This window comes from Triticum dicoccoides, chromosome 2B (genome assembly GCF_002162155.2).
Source record: "Triticum dicoccoides isolate Atlit2015 ecotype Zavitan chromosome 2B, WEW_v2.0, whole genome shotgun sequence".
In the NCBI taxonomy this organism is placed as follows: Eukaryota; Viridiplantae; Streptophyta; class Magnoliopsida; order Poales; family Poaceae; genus Triticum; species Triticum dicoccoides.
The window spans coordinates 642653831-642660139 of NC_041383.1; positions in this window are offsets into that span (position 1 = coordinate 642653831).

Consider the following 6309-nt stretch of genomic DNA (forward strand, 5'->3'; position numbering starts at 1 on the left):
AAACGGCTGCAAAAGCAGCAGGTACAGAATTACATAGGCACGGTGCAACGTGTAAAGAGGGAGGAACGCCACGAGAAGACGTCCTCCTTGTCACACGTCTCGACAAGACGGTGTGACCAAAGGTCTAGGTCAGAGATAAGGTTTCTGAGGGTTATTACACAACATTGATCAATATTCCTAAACAACATATCATTACGTGCTGCCCATATCTTTCGTAGTAGTGCCATGAGGACGAAGGACCAGGCTTTCTTGGGGAGGTGTTGAGGCAGTGGAGTGTCCCAGAGTTCACTGATATCGTCGGCCGATGGCAAGAGCCCCATACGTTGCCATATCCCGTTGGCAAGAGGACATGTGATGAAGAGATGAATGGAGTCTTCAGGTAGCGTAGCACAATGGGGGCATAAATCAGAGGAGATTATATGCTTGTGGGCAAGATTCACTCTAGTGTTGAGGCGGTCTTTGAAGAGAAGCCAAGCAAAAAATATTATTTTGCGAGGAACCTTGGTGCCCCAAATGAGGGGGGCAATGAGATCCATGTCTGGCCTAGTCATGAGGGTGCCGTATGCTTGCTTGGTGGAGAAGTCATGACCCCTGAGTAGGAACCTTTGGTCTTCCTCTGACGAAGGCGTGAAGTCCTGCAAAATATCCAAAAGCGAGACAAGCTCTTGTTCTGCTGTAAGAGAGAGACGATTACGGAGGTTAGCTTTGATACTGAAACGCAAAATGTTAGCCAGTTTTACCAGCTCTAGGTTGGAGTGTGAGAAAAGGTGCGGGAAGGTGGTAGCTAGGAGTTTTGGGGTGAGCCAGGTATCCAGCTAGAAATATGTATGTGTTCCACTGTTTGTTAGCACAAAGGAAATTGTCTGTAGGGTTGGGATTTGTTGAGATATCGTGCGGCACAAGAAAGAGGTTTGAGGGGCCGAGGACACTAAGGCGTTGGGGTGATGGAGCTCTAGCCAATCTAGCCAAGGTGACTGTGCGGAGGAGAGGGCTTTGGCAGCAAACTTCATTAGGAGGCAATTATTTTGCACATGCAGGTTTTTTAGCCCTAAACCACCGATTTTTTGGTAAACAAACGTTTTTCAACGCAATCAGGCATTGAGCACCCGAGCAAGCATCGTCCCCTGCCTAGAAAAAGGACCTTCTCAGAGAGTCAATGATTTTGAGGGTTTTCTTTGGGATGTGAAATACGGACATAAAGTAGGTAAGGAGGAGTCTAAGACCGTGGAGATGAGAATGAGCCGATCACCTCTATCCAGTAGTTTCGCATGCCAGCCAGTTAGTAATTTGCGAGATCGTTCTATCAAAGGAGCGAAGGCATTGGTGGGGGGCTTAGTTGGGGCAAGGGGGAGGCCAAGGTAAGTTTGAGGGAAAGGGGTGCGTGTGCAATCCATGGCGAGAGCAGTGGCAACAACCAAGGTATCATCTGTGTGTAGGGTAGCCAGGGTGGTTTTGGAGAAGTTGATGGTGAGGCCGGTAGCTTGTGCAAAGTTATTTAAGATTGCTTTAAGAGCTGCAGGGGCGATGGGAGAGGCGACTGTGCTGATAAGTGTGTCATCGGCGTATTGGAGAATGGTGGCGGGCAGGTGGGAGAACATGGGGTGGTGGAGAGCAGGCTCGGAGTTTTGGAAGATGAGATGTTGGAGTAGATCGGCGACGATGAGGAAAAGGTAGGGTGAGGCCGGGTCGCCTTGCCGCAGGCCATTCTTGCATTGTATCCAGTGGCCTGGGATGCCATTTAGGAGGATGGCAGTTTTGCCCTTTTGAAGAATGTTTTGGATCCAGCTATGAAATGTTTGGGAGAAGCCGCGGACAACCATGATTTTGTCTAGAGCGGGCCATGCAACAAAATCGAAGGCCTTCCTGAAGTCAAGCTTAAAAACCATGGTTGGTCGTTTGCAAGTGTGCAAGAGCTGATGAGGTCGGCTGCATAGACATAGTTTTCGGCAATATTCCTGCCGGTGATGAACCCTGTCTGATTACCATGAACCAAACTAGGAATGAGAGGTTTGAGCCACGATGTGAGGACTTTAACAATAGCTTTTACTGCGCAGTTCTACAGGGATATTGGTCTGAAGGCGTCGGGTCATGTTGGCGTGGCATTCTTGGGGAGGAGGACGATGTGAGCATGATTTAGACGTTCTATATCTGCCAAACCTTGGTGAAACTTTGAGAAGAAGGGTAGAATTGCATGCTTGATTGTGGGCTAGAATGATCTATAGAATGAGGGGCCGAAACCATCTAGGCCAGGACTAGCTTGGGGGTTCATTTGGAAGAAGGCTAGCTTGATTTCCTCTTCGGAAAACTGCTCATCGAGGGCGTGGAGGCCGGCCACAGGGTGTGGATACATAGTATTAAGGTCAAACACCCAAGTCGTCGTGGCAGGAGAGCCGATGAGGGAGACGAAGAAATCCCTTAGAATTTCTGCTTTGTGGTGGTGAGAGGTGAAGTCCGTGCCGTCGCGTGTGAGAGAGAAGATTTTGTTCTTTCTAAACCGTTGTGTGGCAGACATGTGGAAGAACTTTGAGTTCTCACCGCCGTGGATTGCTCGTGAAACTTTAGCACGCCATTTCCAGTAAGACATTTTTTCTTGGATTGTGCATTTAAGGAGGGAGACGATGATCTTGTGAGTGAGGAGTTCTGGCTGGGAGAGAGATGACTGGATTCTTCAACATGATCGAGGGCAGCGATCGCAGCTTTGCAACGAGATTCACGGAGAGGGGCGGGAATACGCGACCGTGCCCATTTTTTGAGACCGGCCCGAGATTGTTTGAGCGAGGAGGCAAGGGCGGCGGTAGAGTTGGTCGACGTGGTGGGCCGTGGAGGAGCCCAGACGGAGCTGATAATGTCCCTGCAGGGCTGGAAATTGGCCCAACCAGGTTCAAATTTGAAAAGGTTGGACCACGGGATTGTTGTGTTGACGTGGATGAGGAGGGGTACGTGGTCGGACATGAAGCGCGTGAGGGATGAGAGAGATGAGTTGGGGAAGGCGTCAGCCCAAGCCAAGTTAAAGAAGGCGCGGTCGATCTATTCTAAGGTAGGTGCCTCTCAATTGTTGGACCACGTGAATTGGCGATCGAGAAGCAGTAGCTCGATGAGAGCTAGTTCATCTAGAGTTTGGTTAAAAGTGTTAGCCTCAGACTGTCTAAACACGTCATTATTTTTATCAAAGGGGAAACGAAGCAGGTTAAAGTCTCCCACAAGTAGCCAGGGGAGTCATCTGGTTGGGCAATAGCTAGTAGCTCACTGAAAAAGGATTTCTTGAGTGCGCGAGAGGAGGGAGCGTAAATATTGGTGATGGCTATGTTGCGGTCGGTTGCCGTTGATTGCAAGATCAAGGTGGAAGAGAAGGTGAGGTGGTTGAAGGATACCACTTAGAAAGAGGCAGTGTTAACGGCAGAAATGGTGCCACCCACCGTACCCATGGCAGGTAAAGAGAAAACTTGGTCTAGTTGCCGAGGCAGGAATGATCTTAGCTTGGGGTCAGTGAAAGCATCGAGTTTTGACTCTTGTAATAAGGGAATGTGAGGATTGATCGAGATCAATTCAGAGAGTACATCAGAGCACTTGGCATCGTTGCCTAGACCATGTACATTCCATGAACAGATAGAAAAAGTAGCATTACTCATGATAACGGTTCGTACAAAGGAGGTTTAACGGTAGTACAACGGCTTAACGGCAACAAAAGATACAAAGAGGCGCGATGATAGTACTGGATCCACCAACAGAAGGTACGAGGACCAAATGTACAACGGTACACATAGAGCAGGTGGGGCAAAGGCGACGGGCGGGGGCATCGGACTACACCATGGCAGGCAGAGCAGGCGTGGCGTGCTGATCATGGTGCGTCGTCATCACCAGAGGCCGAGTCCTCAGCTTTGACAATTGCGTCAACATGGTCGTTGTCGCACCACAGAGCAGTGCAATGGCGGCCAGATCTTCAGCGGAGACAGGAGGGGCATTAGTGACGTCGAGGCGGGCTTCGTGGATGGCACGATCAATGGCAGTGCCCACGTCCGTAGCATAGAGACGGGCGGCCTTTGCCTTGACGGCCTTAGCGAGCATGGAGGAATTCTTGGCCTCCTTGCCAGCAAGCCACGCACTACGACGCAACTTGTCCTTGGAGTAGGAGTGATCACGGGCCGTCTTACGTTGCTCCTTGCGTATGATGCTCTCGTGGGTTGATACGTCTCTAACGTATCTATAATTTTTGATTGCTCCATGCTACTTTATCTATTGTTTTGGACTATAATGGGCTTTATTTTCCACTTTTATATTATTTTTGGGACTAACCTAATAACCGGAGGCCCAACCCAGAATTGCTGTTTTTTGCCCATTTCAGTATTTCGAAGAAACAGAATATCAAACGGAGTCCAAACGGAATGAAACCTTCGGGAACGTGATCTTCTCACCTAACGTGATCTAGAAGACTTGGACCCTACTCCAAGAAGCACCGGAGGCGGTCACGAGGGTGGAGGGCGCCCCCCTGGGCACGCCCCCCTACCTCGTGGGCCCCCTGACGCTCCACCGATGTACTCCTTCCTCCTATATATACCTACGTACCCCCAATAGACCAGGGGAGCCAAAAAACCTAATTCCACCGCCGTACCTTCCTGTATCCATGAGATCCCATCTTGGGGCCTGTTCCGGAGCTCCGCCGGAGGGGGCATCTACCACGGAGGGCTTCTACATCAACACCATAGCCCCTCTCATGAAGTGTGAGTAGTTTACTTCAGACCTTCGGGTCCATAGCTAGTAGCTAGATGGCTTCTTCTCTCTTTTTGGATCTCAATACAATGTTATCCCCCTCTCTCGTGGAGATCTATTCGATGTAATCTTCTTTTTGTGGTGTGTTTGTTGAGACCGATGAATTGTGGGTTTATGATCTAGCTTATCTATGAATAATATTTGAATCTTTTCTGAATTCTTTTATGTATGATTGAGTTATCTTTGCAAGTCTCTTCGAATTATCCGTTTGGTTTGGCCAACTAGATTGGTAGTTCTTGCAATGGGAGAAGTGCATGGCTTTGGGTTCAATCTTGCGGTGTCCTTACCCAGTGACAGAAGGGGCAGCAAGGCACGTATTGTATTGTTGCCATCGAGGATAACAAGATGGGGTATTTATTATATTGCATGAATTTATTCCTATACATCATGTCATCTTGCTTAAGGCGTTACTCTGTTTTTAACTTAATACTCTAGATGCATGCTGGATAGCGGTCGATGAGTGGAGTAATAGTAGTAGATGCAGAATCGTTTTGGTCTACTTTTCTCGGACGTGATGCCTATATACATGATCATACCTAGATAACCTCATAACTATGCTCAATTCTATCAATTGCTCAACAGTAATTTGTTCACCCACCGTAGAATACTTATGCTCTTGAGAGAAGCCACTAGTGAAACCTATGGCCCCCGGGTCTATTCTCATCATATCAATATCCATCACTTTATTTACTTGCTTTGCTTTTACTTTTTTACTTTGCATCTTTATACCAAAAATACCAAAAATATTATCTCTATCAGATCTCACTCTCGTAAGTGACCATGAAGGGATTGACAACCCCTAATCGCGTTGGTTGCGAGTAGCTATCGTTTTGTGCAGGTACGAGGGACTTGCGCGTGACATCCTACTAGATTGATACCTTGGTTCTCAAAAACTGAGGGAAATACTTACGCTACTGTGCTGCATCATCCTCTCCTCTTCGGGGAAAACCAACGCAAGCTCAAGACGTAGCAAGAAGGATTTCTGGCGCCGTTGCTGGTGAGGCCTACGCAAAAGTCAACACACCAAGTACCCATCACAATCCCTATCTCTCGCATTACATTATTTGCCATTTGCCTCTCGTTTTCCTTTCCCCCACTTCACCCTTGCCGTTTTATCCGCCCTCTCTTTCCCAATCTCCTCCTCTTTTTCCTTTGCCTTTTTCCTCGTCTGTTTGTCTGCTCGTGTGTTAGTTTGCTTGTTCGTCACGATGGCTCAAGATGCTACCAAATTTTGTGACTTCACCAATACCAATAATAATGATTTCCTTAGCACTCCGATTGCTCCTCTTGCCAATACTGAATCTTGTGAAATCAATACTGCTTTATTGAATCTTGTTATGAAAGATCAATTCGCCGGCCTTCCTAGTGAAGATGCTGCTACTCATCTGAATAGCTTCGTTGATTTATGTGATATGCAAAAGAAAAAAGATGTTGATAATGATGTCGTTAAATTGAAGCTATTTCCTTTTTTGCTTAGAGATCGTGCTAAAGCGTGGTTTTCATCTTTGCCTAAAAATAGTATTGATTCTTGGAACAAGTGCA